General features: G+C 39.2%; 1 protein-coding gene across 20 annotated transcripts in view; it reads left to right on the forward strand.

The window, feature by feature from the left end:
- PCDH15 (protocadherin related 15) overlaps positions 1-16021 on the forward strand; it is an 811115-nt gene that overhangs the window by 125031 nt on the left and 670063 nt on the right. For all 20 annotated transcript variants that reach the window (XM_063340181.1, XM_063340176.1, XM_063340196.1 and 17 more), the window contains exon 2: positions 7512-7768. The gene's annotated coding sequence lies outside the window, so the exon portion shown is untranslated. The remainder of the gene's footprint in view (positions 1-7511; positions 7769-16021) is intronic.

A 16021-nucleotide genomic window follows, 5' to 3' on the forward strand; every position in this document is an offset into this window, starting at 1 on the left:
ATAGAAACTTTAACTGACATAACTTTGGTATTTTGTGTTATATGTGGAACACAAAATCTGTCAGGCAATGTGTTTAACAAGGAAACCAGAGAAAATACCGAATATACTTGTGGTGCGTTTCATGCTGGTCTTGAAAACTTAATTTTTACTTGTTTTGATGTTTTTCAGATGGTCAGGTAGCATGACAAAACAAGCATATATATATTTAGGTATATAAGCCGACCTGTGTCTTTGTGTTTGCCTTTTTGAAACACTGTAATTTATTGCTATTTGTGAAGCAGAAAATCTGTGAGACGTGTAATGTACGGTTCTCAAAGGCAGTTGCGTTGAGTGGCTGGAGGAGAAGCCAGAGAGCTGGTTATGCCACTTGGGAAGTGTGTGGGGCTTCACAGCTCTTGATGTGAGTTTGTCTGTAAAATGGGTACATGACTCGACTTACCTCATCAGTGTCTCAAAGCTTGTCCTGTAAGGCATTTCAATGTTCTTCACAGAAATGTCTGAAAACGTGAAACAAATGATGTACAATGGACTTAGATTAAAACATGAGTAGATATTCAGATGTAGAATGTGTTGAAAACCAGCTATGCCTGAAAGTCATGTACCCCTGTCCTACGTAAGTTAATAGGTTGACCGGAGTTGGTTATTTTTAGTTTGTTATTTCCTACTAGTCTTGAGCAAAACCAAAGGCCATGAAGACTTTCATAAATTTATGGAATAAATGATAGTGGCATTATCTGCTCTATCTGAAGGACGTGCTTGTGACAGATCACTTTAAGCAGACATGAGGCATTTCACTTTTTTTCTAATGTGTCTCATCATACACAGAGAAACAGCAACAGGACCGTGGATCCTGAAAAAAGGGGGCAGTAGAAAGCTTTCTTTGTCACTTTAAGACTTTTAAATACATCAATTTATGGGATTATTGGGGTCTGATTTAACATCTGCCTCAAGGCAACATAGAAACACAGTATGTTTTTAATACTGCTATGGATTATGTATTTCCATACGGCATATCTTTATATGTGTCTTGGTGGCACAGGAGGAGATTGGCAGTAAGAGGTAGGATGAAGCGTCGGCCTACTATTACGTGCATCCCTTATTTCAAGCCGACTGGTCAGGCTGATTGTGGAGAGCTTTCTCAGTGTCTTGCTGGTAGCCACTGTGGTGTTTTCTTTTTCTTTCCAGTTTGCTTTTTTAGTACTGGTGTTTCATCTGAGGATCTCTTTTGGTTGTGCAATTAAGAAAACAGTAATTTTCAACAGAGACCTTCAAAAGCTTACTCTAGTATAGGCCTGGTTTCCTAATCTCTGCTAGGGCCAGAATTCAAACCGTTACCTCTCATAAGTAATTTCATAATGTATAATGTGCTTTGTGGAATTTCAGAAATTTCCTGATGATAATTTTGCCAGTGAGATTTATTTTTGGAAGTGTGGAAGTTAGGAGAAGTGTTCCTATGTGTAACAGGGCTGTGAACAGTGTTCTGCTCAAGGAGTAGACGGTAGCTGTAGTTACAAAGCTCGGCTTTAGTCTTGGGGTTAAAACAGAAGAAATAAAATAATGGATCTGCCTAGTCTCAGCTGCTGCTGGCTGCTGTTTACTGCATGAGCTGCTCCCTTTCTGCAGCTCCCAGTTCAACATCATCTCCATGTTGGCAATTACTAACTAGATTATTTAGAAATATGCTGGTCCTAGCTAACTATTTTAGCTATATTGACTGAAAATACAGCTACTGTTGGTGAGTTGTAAAAAAACCAACAACAACAACAAAATTAAAAATAAATCCATTGCTATAGTTGCACTGAATGGTAGTGTAAGTCAAACATGAATCAAATAGATACATTCCCTTTTTATATTCTTTGGGGAGCTAAGTGTGTGTTGCAGTATTGATGAAGAAGCTTATGTTATGGCGAGGAGACACTGGAATCTGTAGGTGGTATAAATGGATAATGTTAATTAAGAAATCAAGTATGCAGATTTGGCTCACCTCTAAAGAAAAATAGATCATTTGGTATTTTTCTGTTAATGAAGAATTTTACACTACGATGAAAAAAGACTTGGCGTGAAGCAGATGTATTAGTAATGAGATGCAGGCAGCGTTCTTGGAGGAAGATTTCTTGCCAGAACATACCCTGCAAGAGGAGAACAAATAGGAGATAGAAGAATTGAGTCAGAAAACTCTGTTCCTTGAAAATGATTATTCTTTTTGTGTAGCTACTACTTCTTTTTTGGCTTTGGCGACTGTCACACAGGTTCTTCTTTTGATCCCGTGCCTCGTTCCATCTTCAAACCTGCGTTGCCAATGGTAGTATCATGTCAGGGGGAGCCAGGTTGCACTTTCAAGCCTCGGGTGAGGTTTGTTCAGGAATTCACGCTTCAGGCCATTGTGTTCGAGCACAAACTGAAGACCTCTTCAGAACTCCCGGTGCAAATCTGTTCAGTCGCCAGCTGTTGTACCTTTCCCAAATGGTGCTACCCTGAGCAGTGCTTCCTAGGAGTGAGCTGACTCAGCTGGAAATAGGGAACGCTTCTCGGAATCAGGAGGGGCCTCAGGTCTCCTTCTTTTCACTCAGTGAAGCCGTCTGCCTGCAAACAGAGAGAGGAGGTGGGAGAGTTTCCCGAGGGCTAGAGACCAGTGGGCAGAGTTCACTGCCCACAGGCTGCGAAACTGCATGGAAACAAGGATCTGCCTGGGAGGATGCAGTGACTGAGCAGACACTTGTGCACGTACTTTATTTACACTTCCTCCTCCTTCCCTGTTTACTTTGATCTTTCTCTTTTTGAGAAGTTAATTAGCTTAGTTTTTCTCACCAAGTTTGGCTTTTTTGCATGTGTTAAAGTACCTTTCAGGCACATTTGGGCAGCTGACTACAAGAGAATGGTCTGGATGGGTCCACTTTAAAGTTACGGGCTTTGTTTATGTTTCATAGTAACATTAGGTATCTGAGCAGGACAACAATTGTTTGTTCTGGTCTCGGTAAATCATTCCATAAAGTTTTGTTTTCCTGATTTGAAAGTAACCCTGGATTTCTCGCCAAATGAGGTTCACGCGTTGGCATTATGAAACTTTCAAACCTTTTTACAGTTGGTAATGCCTGAGAAAATAAATCAGCTAAAGGTTACTGAAGTACTGAAGTGTGCACTTCCGCTATAACTGAATCCAGGAGTGTCACCAGGCTTTAATGAGATGATTTGTCTCTTCCAGTATAGGGTTGTTCCTTGTAATTTATATTCCTGAACCTGTTACGTTAAAATTGCTTAAATTATAGTATGTCTTCCCATAGGAAATGTCCTCATTAGAACAGTTAACTTCATGTTGGAAAAATAACTTCTGCTGTTTGGACTACCTTTTTTTTTTTCTGTATACCTTTTGCCAGTTGTTAGGAAACATACTCTTTGACGAACCTTGGCAATTCCTGTCCTTAAATTTTAGAGTTTTCATTTGTGGGGTTTTTTTTAATGTATGTAGTAGTTCTGCAAGTTAAGCGCTAGTTAAAAATTATTCTAATTAATATATGGAATGTTAATTAATGCATGTAGTGAAAGATTCCATACTATATTTGCTGGGGTCCAACTATACCTGAACACATGTATTTCCCATTCATTAGCATCACTTAATTTATGTTTTGGGAACCCCAGTCTGCAAAGTTTATAGTGCTTAAGTTAAACACAGACATGGTTTTTATTTTTGTTTCCTCTTGAGCATTATGAGGTGATTTTTGTTAATATTTTATTCTCTCTTCCAGAAATAATGACCCTGCCTTTTGGTTTTCCGACATTTCACATGATTTCAGCAATCCTTATTTAATTAACTGAAGCCCTTTATATCTTGGACATGTATTTGATGAAAACATGAAAGGATCTGGCAGACTGCAATTTGCATCTTAGTTGTATAGCAGTATTTCGTGTTTTTCTTAAGATCACAACCTATAGATGTAGTTGTTTACATGGGACTCTGTTTAGGTCTCTGGGAAGTTGAGCAGTAGATCTAAAAGTTTCTGCAAGACTGAGAAATTCTCCGTGTTTCCCCCAAAGAGACAGGAGTTGAGCGTCCTCACATCCCTGGCGTCTGTAGTGCTGGTGGTTATAGATTCAGTCTGAGCTTTGCTTTGCTAGGATTTCAGGATACCCGGATGTTTTTAGGCTTTCCATTTCTTGTAGACTACTGTTGTATTACAGAACCAGATACTGCATTAAAGAAATGAACTAATGAGTTACCGCTAGTAAAAATTATTAAAATGAGGTAGTAAATACTTGTCAGGCATGGCAAGTAACTGTTGCAACTGTCAACCGAGAAGCAGATTCCCAGCCTTTTTGTAATTGTGATTTTACTACAATTATGTCGCCCCTCTTGTTTGTAAGAGACTGAACTTCTAGTGTCATTCTTTTCTTTGCTGATGTGATCCTTTAGCATTTGCTCTTCTGAAAACTTTTGAACCTTTGGACTTTGTAGGCTGGTCTTGCTCTTTTCTCTCCTGCCCAGATTCCTAAAATGTCTTGCTCTAGGGTGAGTATTTGAGGCCTTGCCTGACGAATTCCTGCCTGAAACAAAACCTCTGAGCCTACAGGTAGAGAAGAAAAGAAGAATCAGAATGGGAAGTCTGGTGGGTGAGAATAGGGCATAAAAGAAACTTTTTGAACAAATGCCTTTGTGTTGCAGCCTCTCATTCCTCCCTCACACACACGTGCATACACACATACTTTTCTGGAAAACAGAAGACAAGTTTGTTTGTTGAATTAAAGAAACATATGTTTGTTGAATTAAAGGAGACTTTCAGCTACTTCGATACTTTGTGTCAGGAGAAATACTGGGAAGGTCTCCACTTCTCCTAATTCTTTTCTTTTTGTTTGCTTTTTCTTCTTACCAGCCAATTTTAATAAGGCAATTTGGTAGTCCTGCAATTTGAGAATCATAATTGACTTGGTCTTGTTTTTAATTTTTGTTGATGGATTTTCCTCTCTAATACCGCATTTCTCCCCCAGTCCTTGACATATTTCTAGGAGTTCTTACTCACCTTAAAATTTTTTATTAATGTTAGCACAGTTGAGGTTTGAAAGGTTGCCAGAGATGTGAAGGAACAGTGGGCTAAATGTCACTTGTCTGGAGAAACGGTTCTGTGCAGTTTGTGGTGGTTTTTCTTTTTCAGAGCACTGATATCCAGAGGAGGATATTGGTGAATATTTTTGATGGAAAGTGAGCCTTGGAGAGTCAGCCTTTTTTGGGGAGAGACTCTCTTGGAAGTGTAAAACATCTGATACAGAGGTGATACATGCCTGTATATGTACGTGCAGGTTTTTTACAAAAGCTGTCATCAAATAGTATTTTTAAGTTAGGAATTCAAACACTCAGAAGTTTTGGATGTACCATTATTTTTATTCTTCCCCCTTTGGTATTAAACCTAAGGCAGGAGCCTTCTGGAGGAAAGGGAGGTGATTCCAGGTGGTTTCATGATAAATATGTACATGAGAGGTGAATTAAGATTGCACCAGGAACTATAAATCTGTTGTTTCCAACATCTTGACTGGGGAACTTCACTTCTTAAATGTCGTTTTACTATATCTTTTGGTGTGTACTTTTGTTTATGAAGCTTTAGAAAAGTTATACTACATACTGCTGGATATGTTTAGGAGCAGGATCAGTTTTCTTGTGAACTGTTGTTGAACTTGATGATTATTAAAATGTTAAACATGTAAACAGTGGTTGAGGGATATTGTGTGTTACTCAAGTGGCTCCAATTTTCTTTGCATTGAACAGAGGCAAGTATTATTTGTGAACACCAGCTCCTTAAACAAGTGCATTAACCCTTCCCTGTGACAGAGAATTAAAGACCTAACTCCGGAGTGTCTGCTGAAGGTTTATGGCAGTTTTAGCATATTTGTGGATGTGAAGTAATTTGGAAGCTGAATGCCTGTTTCAGATGGGATTTCCTGTGTGGTTAAAGGAGCTCTCCTGTTCTACCCGTCTTCCCGACCAGCAAAACTCATTATAGGTTGTGTTCCTAAAGTTTTCAGACATAGCATTGCACAGTTCTTTCTCTCTTCATTTAGACCAAGACTTTTTCTTATTTATCTATGAAAGGAGTGTTGCAAATAATTTTTTTTTTTCGTTAAGAAAAAATGATTGAACTGGGCCAATGAGGTGTTTTTCTTTCATCTTCCGCTTCTGCATTTGTTTGTGCAGCGGCGCTCAGCTGGAGGCGTCTGTCCCACTGCCGCTCCCCGGGCGGGCAAAGCCCAATGCTGGAGTGTCCTGGGAAGGGGCTGCCGCTCGCGGTCTGAGCTCTGCCTCACGAAGTGGTGTCCTCATATGGAAAGAAATAGCGCTCTGGTGATGGTGTTTTATAAAAGAAATTGCAAGTTGTGGTAACTCCTGGTTCAGCATTCTCTGTACGTGTTCTTCATGCGCAGCCCACGTAACGTGTAGGTGTGATTAGCTTCGCTTGACATGCTGTGTATATGCTATTTCGTCCTCAACTTTGCTGTAATCACTTCTGGTGGTTTTGAAGTGTGGCCACAACTTACCTGTTTGTGGCTGCTGAGACTGCAGATGGGCACCACTGTGCCAGTTGCCTGTGGTATGTGGTTGAAGCGCTGAGGCTCAGTGGAAATCATCAGCTGTGCGTTAATTGGGTGTTTCGCTTAATTTTTCCTGGATAAAACTATTACCGTTTCAAGATGCATATTTTTCAGATATTTCTAAGAAATTTTAACTTAAAATTTTCATGTTTGTTACCCATTTCATTAAAAAAGAATAATACATTTAAACAGAACAAGTCTTGCACTTTCTATTTTCTTTAGTATTTTTGAAATGTCTCCATAAAATGATCTTTATTTAAAGGGCACTTTTGTTCTGATGAGGATATACAAGAAATGTTCCTGTTGTGTTTTCTGTGTTCTGATATATGCTGTTGGACATCTGTGTAATATCAGTTGGGGTTTACGGAAGAAACACGGGGTTTTAAGCTGTAATTAATGAAAAGTAGTAAGAGTTTTGGGGTGGTTTTCACATCTGAAATACAGCACACTGAGCAGAACTCTTTTTCTAGAGAAATTGGAAGGATTTTCCTAACAGCTTAACTGTGAGTCTAAAACGTCTAGAAAGAGAGAGGAGGAGGTTTGGTTGGGGGAGAATTGAGGGGCAAAGTCCTTTATTTGATCTTTAGAGTAACGATCGTTTTACAAAGCACCTCCCTTGGAATCATTCAGGCTAACAGGTTCTGCACTGAGCATCTGCTCGGTGCCCAGCTTACCCTGCACAATTGCTTATTGGTACCACATCTTGCTTTCTCTACTGAATTTTCTTCTCCTTCCTGAAGGTTTTCATGCTTTTGAAACAGTTTTTTCAGTAATGACCTGAATTCATGGGTTATCTTATTTCTTCAGACTGCTCTGCTTGATCATTCCAGCTTTTGATCTTCTATTCTCGCCCTGGCAGCGTGATGGAGATCTGTGAAGCTGGACCATCCTGTGCTGTGTCCATGTGTCCTGGCTTACTCTGACTTTCTCTTTCACAGAGCTGATGCGTGGGCTTCCTACTGGTGGCTTCAGCACCACAAGCAACATGCTGAATACTGTGGAGAAGGAGTAAAAGAAAATGAGCTGCTCTGTCGATAATGCATTGGGTTCTTCTGCACAGACGTAGGATAAGGTCCAGCTAGTGAGCCAGAAGTCAGGAAGTTGCAGAAGAATAATATTGCTCAGAGAAGCAGAAGGGATAAAGTACATTCAGTTGGAGTGTTTATTGGAAGCCATGTTCATCCAGGATTGAAAGGTGAGATTTTCTGTGGGTTTTTTATTTCATTTTTGATTTATTTGTTGGATTCAGGGAAGACACTTTTTTCTAAAAAATAAAATTGGTAATTTGTCTTTAATACTTACCTTTATGAAAGTTATCTGAAGAAGGGCACGTGTTAATGTGCTTTAGCTTTGTCACTTTACTTAAAATTTGGGTTTAGGGCAGTTCTGGTGATTGAATGTCCTTGAAACAAAAACTTGCAAGATGACTCTACCTGACAACGTAGTGAAGAGAACTGGAGAGGTGCGGAGACTGAATAAAATGCTTGAAAACTGGAGGCAGACTGGAATGACAGAAAGGAGCTTGACGAGATCCTTGGTAGGAGGCTGAAATCAGACAAATACAGAATAATAAAGAGAGTTAGAATAAAGTATTGGAAAAATAGCTTGAAGATGAGATCAGTTATCCTGTTACTCAGTGCTTTTAAAACAAAGTTTATAGAAATCAACAAATACCACTGTGGGACTAGCTAAGACATACATAACTATGGTTTGCAGGGGATGTCGAATGAGAAGAAAGTGGTGTTCCCTTCTAGCTTTTTCTTATCTGTTTGAAGCTGATAGAAAGCATCATTGATGTGGTTTCAATTGTGGTGTATAAAATTATAGCTGGCAAATAGTGGTGAGAAGGAAGGCTGCAGTAAGGATAGAGAAACCATTAGGAATTCAGTTGTGAATTGTCTTATGTGCACGAGAAACAGCGTTCCTCTTGTTATGTTTTCACTGTGAGGTATCTGATGGTGGAAGGTACAGCGTGTTGAAGGGGAGATGGAAAAGCACAGAGAAGCACACCAGGTAGAAACAAAGTGTTAGGAATGGCACCATTCTGAAATATTGGCCTAATTCTGCATTTCACTGGTAAAATAACCTTTTTCTGCAACCACTGACAAAAGGTAGGTCTTTCACGTTAAGGAATTTTCTATGTGTGGCATTTAAGTCTTTGCGTATTGGGTGTTGCCTGAAAAGCTGCTAACGCTGCTCTGTAGGGAACGTGTGTTATTAAATGTTATAAAACATTTACAGTTTGTGATAATCTCAGTAGTACAACCTGAGCTTTGTTTGTGGTATCATCTAAAACTTGATGTAATTAACTTCAGTGCATAAGATTACTATAGTCACATGTATTTCCCTTGTCAACCTGATTAATTATCTTTCATGCTATTGATTCTCTGTGGGATATGAAAATACATACAAATGACATCACAAAGATATTTATTTTTTTTTAATTATAATTAATCTTAGGTAGATTTAGAGTAGATATGAGGAAGAAATTGTTTGCTGTGAGGGTGGTGAGCCCCTGGCCCAGGCTGCCCAGAGAAGCTGTGGCTGCCCCATCCCTGGAGGTGTTCAAGGCCAGGTTGGACGGGGCTTGGAGCAGCCTGGTCTGGTGGGAGGTGTCCCTGCCCAGGGCAGGGGGGTGTCACTGGGTGATCTTTAAGGTCCCTTCCAGCCCAAACCATTCAATGATTTTTATCATCTTTTAGCACACTCTTAGTTGATATTCCTCCTGCTAAGATTTGTCCCAGGAACAAATTCGGTTTAGCTTATAGACAAGCAAAATACCGTGGATGTTGTTATGATTGTACTTGTGCTTTCAGTTGCAAAGGGTAGTTCAACTGTGACTGATTTGTGGCAGGAGTAGAGCAGCAACACCTTCTCAGCATCATGAACTAGTGAGAGCTTGTATATGAAATATAACCTATGAGACAACAGCATCAACTTGTTAATGTGCTAGGTATTATTTAGGCAGCAAATTTCATTATTTTTGTGGAGGAAGCAAGGTTAGAATCGATGTAGTAAGAAAATTTTAGACTGCTTTTTATGTCACTGGTTTAGCAGCATGTCTCAATTACATTAATTTGCAAAGTCAAGTGATGACGCAAGAAACGGAAAATTCAAAGAGAACAGGCTGATCTTCATTAATATTTTACATTTAACTTGATTTTGTAAAGACTAAGATTAAACTATATCAAGGATATATTTGTTGGGCAAAGTTACAAACCTCAGAGAATTACGACAAGTTACTTGAGGATTTTCTATTTAGCATTACAGTGTGGGTTTTTTCTCTTATAAGTTTAAATTTAAAGCAAAACATTCAGGAATAGGAAAGTTTAAAAATATTTATTCTCTTAAGCAGTAACTATCAACCCACCCTAAAATATGGACCATTCCAACCAATTCCAGAAACTTCTGTATTCTTTTACAGAGAGAAGGCCATTCTCATGAGCTTTTTTTCTATATATTTGCTTCTTAAAGTAAAATCAAATTTCCCAACTGTTCACTGGATTGGAGACTAATCTTAAGTTTGAATTAAAATTTAAAAAAATTATGGAATTTTTATGAGAAGTATTTCTCATGAGTTGCTCGGTTCATTATTGAATGGATCGTACTCTCCTGTCTCTATGTGTAGCTAATAAATAGCACATCTATTCAGACAGTCAAATTCTGGAGTCATCACAAACGTGCTTTAGGGGCTGGGACTCAACTGCCCAGAATTCGTACTTGTAAGCATCATGGCCAACAAGTGACTATTTTATCGCGACTATTTTATTGGTTTGTAGCTTGGTCCGAGCAAAGAGATAAATTCCAGAAATACTGTCTTACCAGCTGTAACTTTCTGCATAAGTTACAGATTTTTTTCAGTTCCTTTCTGTCATAACTATGTAGATGTCCTAAGGGTGGCAGTCCTGTTTTTGTTCTAAATTTCTTTAATAATTTTTTTTAATCTCTTGCTCTTACATTACCTTCTCCTCCTTGATACAGCTTGACAAACAAAAACCCCTAAAAATCTAACAAACAAAACCCCTTTTGTTTTGTCACCGCAACTTCCTAAACATCTATGCGAGAGAATTTCTGTAATTTTAAGTCACTTCAACTACTTTTGTTTTCAGTCTGCCTTGAGCTGAATCTTTCTGTATTTAAAGGTTACGCTGTTTTCAACTATTGCTTAAGAATAGAGTAAAAAACCTCCAAAGCGTGTGTATATGGTGAACCTGCTCTTATATTTAATTTTTGGACAATTTGAGAGAGGAATGTCTAGAGTCTAGGAAACTTGCTGCTTTTTATTTCTATGGAAATGCAAAGTGGCAGAAGCGGGGTTGTGCTGTGCTGGCTGCGGTCTCTTGGGCCGTTACTTTCGGATCAGGTTGCAGCACTGCAAGCAAGAAGTAGTGACAGCCGCCTGTGTGTGTTGCAGAAAGCCAAGGGTGCTCAGGATTCGCTCAGCTCTGTTTCCAAGAACCAATTCACAAGTGTTAACGCTGGATCTTTGCAGGGTGAAAAAGTAAAGGTTATCGGTTCCTGGGTTATGATCATTAGAGAAAAGCAAAGGGGTTTGTGGATGGATTGTTGGGTTGCATTACTGTTACCTGTGGTGAGCACTTCCGTCACAGGGGAGGTTTGTAGTATGAGTTACAGGAAACAGAATAATTATATTTTCACTCTTCTGATAAATACCTTAAGTCTGTCACGTGGAATCCCTGTTCCTTACGTTCACATTTATATTGCAGTTCAACAACATTTTCAAATTATAATCTTTTGTGGCAGCATTAAGCCTCCGTTCAGTTGGTGGGAAATCTTTGTTCCCATTCTAGGGCGTTTCTAGTGTGACGTAGCTAATATAGGCTGCAATTGTAGCGATGGCAGAAACAGGGAAACTCTTCTTTAATGCAGCGTCTTTGATGACCCATGGCTTCTGTTTGATTTTTATACCACTGTTGGGGTCATGGGTGGTGCGAGAGCTTGCTCTCTCGCTGTCCGTTTTCTTCTCTCACTCTCTTCCTGACTATAGTTGTAAACTATGGGGGCAAAAATTTCCTGTTCCTTCATTTATATATAGCAACTTGTTTAGTGCAGAACAGACCCCACCTGTATGCTCAGTGTTCTGGTTTTGTCCTCACATAACTCTTCCATACAATTTGTGTCCCAGGAAGTAGCTCTCTGCAGAGCTGAACCAGATTCTGATTCAGCTGGGGAGTGGTCCTCATTGTAAAGTGGATACTTCATGGTTATTTGGCATAAAATTACTTGCATTATTTTTCATCCTTTCTGAGATGCTTTTTTAATCTCAGGTCTGCTCTACCAAATGTAGTAAATGAATTCTCCAACTCAGAGTCACTGTTTTTCTTCCATCCTCAAAATAAAAGCCATCCCTTATATTTGAGGGCAGAAGTAGCAGCAAAATTAGGCTCTTCCTCCTTATTTAGCATAGAATGATCTCATGGCTGGAGAAGGCAGTTCAACTTCTACTTTCAACCAGTTTCAATTTCTAATTAAAAAAAAAAAAAGAAAAAAAAATCCAACCTTTGGATATGGAAGCTCCTTACTACTTCTTTCATCCTTAATTTAATTTGACAAGAATTTAAAGAGAAAAATCTCTTGTGAGTACTGGCCCTTTTACAGGCTCGAGGAATGATGTAGTTTCATCTTCGGTTGGTTATAAAAAGCTGTATTAGAGAAAGCATCCCAAGTAGTGGATGATTGTCTATTAGTTACTGCATTTCCTGGCATATAGATGGCACACTTCTTCCATCCCCCCAAGAACCCCCACCCCCCAAGCTGGCAGTCACTTTAGATTTACATACAGATTTCCTGGAAACTTCTTATTTCTTAGCAGTGGCACCTATGCTGACGTCCAGAAGCTTGATTTGAATCAATAAATTCAATGAGTAGTAAGATTAATTCTCCCAGCACTCAGAAATCTTTTGGCAGTTGCATTAAACTTTCAAATCTTGTATAAATTTCTCAAGCAAATTTATTTAGTGGACTCCATTTAGGGCTCCCTTGAACAGTATAAGAACATAATAAAAACATGCTTCAGAAAAAAGGGGGGGTGGCGAAGGAGCAGGTGGCCAGTGCCACCCACCTCAAAGTCAGAGGATCAGCAAAATGCTGTTTCTGATGGGCTTCATTTAGAAAGAGAACATTTAGTGAACTCAGTTTAGGGAAGGGGAATGGGTTTTGATCATTTTTCTCTTGTCTATGCAGAATAAGCTGTTTTATCTTTCCTTTTAAGGAAACTTGCTGTATGATGAGGAAGAGGAGTCCAGTATAACCGGATAAAGTGGTGTTACAAAAACTGATAAGAGATTTCGTCTTTCAGATATTTCATGGATTGTCTTCTCTTTCAGCTGAAAATTATCAACTATTACCCAGTCTGAAATGGTCAAATTTGGAGTGAATTGCAATAGCTCAGTCTTCCCATTTTTAGTTTTGAGTCTGCAGGTTCTTCTTGAGTCGCGCAGGAGAGTAGGATCCACACACATGTGGATGAGTTGGTTTGACAATGTGGTGCTTTGCATATGTAAAATAATCAGTTACAGGAGGGAATATTAAAAATCCTGCTTTTATTTAAGCAGCTGTGGTGTTTAAATAATGGATTTAGCATGTCATACTGCATGAAAAGAGATTAGATGCGGATAGCTCTGAAGTTCTGGCCTCCTGTATGATATCTAAATGATCAAGAACAATTGTTGCTTCTCTTACCTTGTAGTAATACTCTTGCTTTAAGAAGGAAGATTATTTACCTATTTTTGCCAACAGAAGCCTAAGAAAACTTTTGGGGAAAGATACTGGCTGTGTATTAACACGAGGTAATTGTGCTTACTGTGACCTGGTCTGTGATGAAGACACTTCCTGGTTTTCCTTTGAATGACAGTGTTCATTATGCAGGACATAAAAGTTAAAATTCAGGCCTGAAGCCATCTCAAGAGATTAAGTAATTAAGAAATGAGTTTGTGATGGAATGGGCAGTGACATAAGCCAACAGCGTGTAGGCAGTTATTACCACTGTGCAATAAACTGTGTAGCCCAAGTCTATTTTTTTCACTTGAAGAGGATCTGAGATTTGGTGTTAATTAGCTGTCATGTTCTGTTGGTGTAATCAAAGCACATACACTTTCGGTTTACATATGTATGTATACACCTATATGTATATTTGTTTGCACTTGGGTTGCATATTTGCATAGAGTTAAAATATCTAGAGATGTTGTTTGTTTATGTATGGTTCAACTAATTCTAGAAATCTGCGTCTCCCAGGTTGAAAATCATTGAAATGTTATGCCTTCCTTCAAGTCTGGCATTCGAACCAGAGTAGTTTTCAGATGACTGCAAGGAATGTGTTATAGCATAACATCTCCCAAAGGATATTGGGTGTGTTTCTTCCTTATAGATACTGTGGCATAGTATAATCAGAAATAGAACATATGGAAATATTATTAAAATAATCCTGATGCTTATTGTTATTTGATTTTTCTGATGTTTCTTTGTGGATGGAGAGGGCAACCTGATGGCATTTGACCTAGTTAGTAATTTTGCCTGGAAAATGTGTACTGGACGTCTGGGTATTATGACTGTACAAGTCTCACTGGAGTTGTGCAAACCAGCTTAGAGATAAGGTTTCTTCTTGATACCTTATGGACCTTCAAAGGCTGGGACGTGTAGATTAATGTCTTTCCGTGACAAGACAGGTTGTCCTTTGAGGTATTTTTTTCTAATTCAGTTAGTAAGTTTTTCACTATTAATAAATAAATAACTACTTTTAAAAAAAATCACTCAACTACAACATGCCCTTAGCCTACAGAGTGCCAATTTTTTTAATCTGTGAAACTAATTATACCTGTAAGCTTTCAACTGCATGTGGTGGCTCTTAGGTGTGATCACAGCATTCTGTGAAGATAGCAAAATTCATGAGAAAACAATAACCACCTCTTCCTCTCTGATTTAAGGTAAAAAAAAAATCTTGCTTCAGGAGACTGTTGGAGACTAAAAGGCGCTAATTTTTTTTGCTGTTGTACAGCATGGTAACAACAGCTTTTCCATATCTCATAATGACACACATGTATAGTGTATTTGTCCCAATTAGAGCTGCTAAGTTTGTGTGGATCCTCTTGTTTAAAGTGGCTTATCAGGCCAGCTGGGACTTCAGCAGTGAAATCCTTGTATGGACAAATTATTGATTAGAAAGTAGGAAACTGAGATTAAGGGTCTAGGATCAGTCCTCACGAAGGAGTTCACCACTGGAGTATTAATGAATGACTTGGAAAATAGGCTTGCCGGGGAGATGAGAAAATTCAGTGATGCTGGTAAGTTGTTTAGGGGGTGCTAAAGTTGTGAGCTGACAAGGAAGATCTGCAGAAGCCCCTCCAAGAGTGATTGCAGTTAAAATGCCGACCGAAATTCAATGTAAGTAATTGGCAAAAGATGTGCGTGGGGGAATAACAATTCTAATTTCAAGGGGAATAATAATTCTGACTTTATCTCTGAGCTGATTGTTACCATTTGGGAGCAAGAGTTTGCACTTGCAACAGATAGTTCATGAAAATGTCCAGTCAATATTTATAAATCAAGAAATAAAAAAGGTGTTGTAAAGATGGTAGATGGGGATCAGTTGTTCACTACTGCTTTGAGTATAATAAGCAGGTGACCTTAGCTGAAGTTTGCAGGAGCCAGGGCTTGATGCGAACAGGAGAGGTGGTTTTTCCACCCCAGTGGTGTTTGAGCTGTGGGACACGCTTCCAGGGGATGTGGTGGGTGTTGGAAGTCCACACAGGCCGAAGGGAAGAGCTGATGTGTTTTTAGAGGAGCAATCCATTGCAAGTTACTGAGCAACTGAACTGAATGTGGCTTGACAACTGTGTGATCTGGAAATGGTTGGGCATGGAGAAAGATTCAAGGACGTACGTGTTTTTTCTTACTGCACACCCTTAGCTTGTGCTTTTGACATGATCAGAGGCAAAGACCTGGCCTAGCCCTCCAGACTGGCCCGGTACGGCCTTTTTAACTCCTGGCATTGTGCTAAGTGTTGCCATAGGATCTGTCTGAGTGGCAGCAGGGCTAAAATTCCCTAATGCTGATTACCCATCTCGGCAGCAAATGCATTTTTATTACTTTAATCAAGTTCCCCAAAAGAGATGAGAGCACTATTGGGACAGACATGCACGTAGAATTTTTCTATGCAAGTGAGAGCTTAAATAGGGTGAGCTAACCAGAGGATTCAAGCTCCATGGATGAAGACTTGAGATAATTATCTCTTCTGCCTGTTTGGCTGCAGTTTATAGGAAGGGTTTTGATTGACGTGGAATCTGTCTCCATGACTATTCACTACAGGCATGTGTCTGAGCAGGAGTGCTTGCTGGTGTTTATCCCAAACGTCAGGCTGGAGTTTGCAGTTTGACATATACCTGAAGGTAATCTGAAGCTTACGTAGGTAGATTAATTCCCCCGAACAACA

This window comes from Chroicocephalus ridibundus, chromosome 6 (genome assembly GCF_963924245.1).
Source record: "Chroicocephalus ridibundus chromosome 6, bChrRid1.1, whole genome shotgun sequence".
NCBI lineage: Eukaryota > Metazoa > Chordata > Aves > Charadriiformes > Laridae > Chroicocephalus > Chroicocephalus ridibundus.